General features: G+C 40.1%; 1 pseudogene; it reads right to left on the bottom strand.

The window, feature by feature from the left end:
• Positions 1–594: 594 nt before the first annotated feature.
• On the bottom strand, positions 595–748 carry LOC131503349 (U1 spliceosomal RNA; annotated as a pseudogene).
• Positions 749–4302: the final 3554 nt, after the last annotated feature.

Below are 4302 nucleotides of genomic sequence, written 5' to 3'. Positions count from 1 at the left end.
TCTCTGTACAGATACAAGTACAGATAGAAACACGGATCCAGATATGTTAATGACATAGATACAAGTACATATATAGTTCAGACAGAAGTAAGGATAAACCCAAATACAGGTATTGATGAAAACAAAGATAATAAGTACAGATAGAGACTCAGATACAGTGACAAAGACACAATACAATTAAAGATGGAGACCCAATTATAGGTACAGATGGACACACAGACATAGGTGCAGATAGAGAAAGAATACAGGTACACACTGAGATATAGATATATGTACAATAAGAAACACTGATTCCTATACAGATACAGACCCAGATACAGTTACAAATAGAGAGACAGATACAGGTAAAGATAGAGACCAAGACACCAATACTTAGGAGACCCAAATACAGGTGTAGAGAGAAATCCATAGAGCGGCTCAGATATAGACAAAGATACTGCATACACACGTGGGTACAAATAGAAACACAGATTCAGATACAAATAGAGTCATATATACAGGTACATATAGAGATTCAGACACAGGTACAGATAGAGACACAGATACAGGTACTTATTAGATGTAGATACAAGTACCTTTTTTTTTTTCTTTAAGCACGAACCCAGTCCCCCACTCCCACAAATGATGCAGTCGAGTTTCCCACACTTGGGGACATCACAGGGGTCAGCACATCTGAAGTGCAATGAATAAGCCTCACCCTGGGAAAACCACCCTAATGATCACGGTATCTCCCCTGCCAGGTAAGTATTACATACAAGTATCTTACAGATACAGATACAGGTACAGATAGAGATACAGACACTGATATTTATAAAGACATAGATATGTAAGATAGAAACAGAGATACAAGTACGGACTGAGACACAGAAAGAAATACAAGTAGAGACACATTTAGAAGTACTCATAGAGACCCAGATACTGATAGAGCTCAGATACAGGTACAAACAGACACACATATACAGGTACAGATAAAGATACAGATACAGAGAGTGACATAGATGCAAACACAGACAGAGACAGACACAGCTACAGATATAATTCTTCCCCATCACTGACATCAAAACTCAAAGGCGGCTTTAATGGCAACTGGGAGATGTCAAGTGCTAACAGTTGCCAGTATCATCAAACAGCATTTATAAATGCCTTTTAGAATTCTTTGACAGCTATGTTTCCTCTAAAGAAGTTCTCATTGGTAATGAGAATTATAAGGACAATTGGCTTTCCCTTTTCACTTTGGCAGCCTGGCAATTCAGAGCATATGAGACAACCCCTCCTGTCAACGGTAGCCCTGATATTCTGCATATTCATACATTTCTTTGCTTTGTTTTGATTTTCTACTGTTGTTTGTGCTTTCTCTAGGCCTGCTTCTCTATTTCTATTGTATTAGATTCCACACATTTTTTAAGCTGTCTCAAATTTCTTTTCAAATGAAGCCAGGTGTCCATCAATGAAATGGAGGCAGCTATACAATACAGTGGTTGGAACAGACAGACCAGGGTCAAATTCCAGCTCTGCCACGTCCTCCGAGCTAAGACCCCACCCCTGTTCCCCCAGAGATGCTTCAGTTTGAAGGGAAAGGCAGCCATCTGGGTAGTGGACTCCGTGTGTATGAGACTGCCAGCCTGGGCTGCCTCTCCCACACTTGCCCTTGATCCTTTGCCTGAGAAGGACTGAGGCCAACAGTACCTATGGGGAACAAAAGGCAATGATTAACAAGGCTCTGGGCAAGCCGACCCGAAGCATGAACCCAGCTCTGCAGCCAGCCACCCAACATAAAAGCCTCAGCCTCTTGGCCTCAACCTCCTTTCGCCTTGCCCAGAACCTGTGTGAACTTGACCTGGGCCACAGGCCACAAGGCCAAATCCCAGGCTAATGCGGGTCTGGCTCCAGGTCCCAACTAGGCCCTTCTCCCTTCCCAGCTCAGTTTCCTCACCTAGTCAGCATTGTTCATATGTTTATAAAAAGGAGAAAAAGAATTTCCTTTTGGTTTCTCCTTCGTACTACAGTAAGAAGTACATGTTCAATGTACGAAGATTTTAAAAATACAGATGACCTTCGGATGCCTGGTGGCTCAGTCCGTTAAGTATCTGACTCTTGATTTCGGCTCAGGTCATGATCTCATGGTTTGTGGGTTCTAGCCCTGCATTAGGCTCTGCGCTAACAGCATGGAGACTCCTTGGGATTCTCTGTATCTCTCTCTCTCTCTCTCTCTGATCCTCCCCTACTCTCTCTTTCTCTCTCTCTCAAAATAAATAAATAGACTTAAAAAAACAGAGATGGCCTTGTGATGAGTACTGGGTGTTGTATTTAAGTGAAGCACTGAATTCTACTCCTGAAACCAAATTGCACTGGATGTTAACTACAATTTAAATGAAACCACTCAAAAAAATACAGATGACCAAAAAGAAAACAGCGCCCAGTACTCACCCCCCAAACAGAACCACAGTTAGTATTTTGCTGTGGGTACTTCCAGCCTTGATTCTACCGATATGTATTAGTTGAATCTTGGGAAATTGTTGTTTGGGCTGGGCAAAAATGGTTGAATATCTGCTATCACATATGGCTTATTCTAATAATACATTTAAATTTTTTTTTAATTTGAGTATAGTTGACACACAATGTTACATTACTTTCTGGTGTACAACACAGTGACTCAACAACTTTATATGTTGTGCTATGCTCAGCACAAGTGTAGCTACCATCTGTCACCACACGACGCTGTTACAATACCATTGACTATGTTCTCTCTGCTGTGCCTTTTATTTTCGTGACTTATTCATTCCAAAACTGGAAGCCTCCAATCATTTATTTATATATAAGCACATATATGTTAATTTCTTTCAAAATAGGATTATATTATACGTATTTATTTATAACATTTCATTTCTTGAAATACATAGTGAACACAGTTCCATTTAATATGGTTAGAATCCATATCTGCATTGTAGAGAACGTCTCAGTATTTCAATGTATAGATATATGATAATTTCTTTAACCAGCTGCCTATTTTTTATTATTTATTATGTCAGCTACTTATGAGTACTAATGAATCACTGCAAACCTTGGTGCCTTAAAATAACAATGATGTGTTATTTCTCATGATTTTGCAGGTAGGCCTGCTCTCCTTCTGCTGGGCTCTCCTGGGCTCCCTCATGAAGCTGCAGACAATCAGGGAACCTCACTGAGCCTTAGTGTCCAAGGTCTTTATCGCAGGTCAGGCATGGAAACATGTAGTGCCCATGTAACTGGACTACTCAGACTCCAGCCCTCCAGAGGTCAAACTGATACAGCATGACCCAAAGCCCCAGGCCCACATAAATGCACTCAAGCAGGACGATCCAAAGGCTCACAGGTTGTGTCTCAGGAGCCAGTGGCAGGCTAGTCTTTTCTTTGGAACATGCAGCCTCTGAGCACCCCAAGCCTACAGGGTAAACCCTTTACTGCATGTGTCTCCCCTTCCAACCCTGGCGGGTGGCATAGTGGCTTAAGGATTCCAAGACGATGGAAATGGAAACTGCAAGATTTCTTAAGGCCCAGCCTTGGAAATCACACAGTATCCTTTCTGATGCATTGCACTGGGAAGGCAAGTCACAAGTCCAGCCCAGGGTCAAATGGGTGGGAAAATTCACCCTACCGCTTGATGAAGGGAACAGCAATATTACATCGCAAAGGAGGATGGACACAGGGAGGTATAATTCATTGGGGGCGTCATTATAACAACATACCAAGCAAAATCTCTTCTAATTATTTTTGCCATTATAAGCAGAGCCATGATAGTCACCCTTATCTAATAAATTTCCATCGATAATGCACTTTCTTTTTCAACATTTATTGTGAAATATTCCATACATATAAAAAGTATAAAAATAATGTAAAAAGCACTTAGATGTTCTAAATTTAAAGATTTGTAGACTTAAACCTGTGTAGACTTTTCCTTTGCAATTGTAGGTTTTCCATCTGTAGGACAGTGTCAAATTCTGACACTTAAATATATTTAATATGTGATTTGGGTATTTCTGGATTCTGCAGCAAAGGAATACAAATGGAAAATCTGTCAACTTTGTGAAATTTTTGACTTGGATAAGTAGTGAGAAGAGAAATTAGAAAAAATGTTTGTTACCTTAATATGGGCATGTTTTTGAATTGGCTATATTTTTTAAAGCACTGTGGAAGTTTGTTTTTAATAAAAAATCACAATCTGAATTATTCTAAACACACTTTTAAAAGAATATGATGGGATGCACTTATATTTTTGCATGTATGTCAATGGCTTTCTTAGGGTACCCCCCAGGACTATAGTAT

The sequence above is a fragment of the Neofelis nebulosa genome, chromosome X (genome assembly GCF_028018385.1).
Source record: "Neofelis nebulosa isolate mNeoNeb1 chromosome X, mNeoNeb1.pri, whole genome shotgun sequence".
NCBI classification, from domain to species: domain Eukaryota; kingdom Metazoa; phylum Chordata; class Mammalia; order Carnivora; family Felidae; genus Neofelis; species Neofelis nebulosa.
This window is presented reverse-complemented; position numbering and strand designations above follow the sequence as displayed.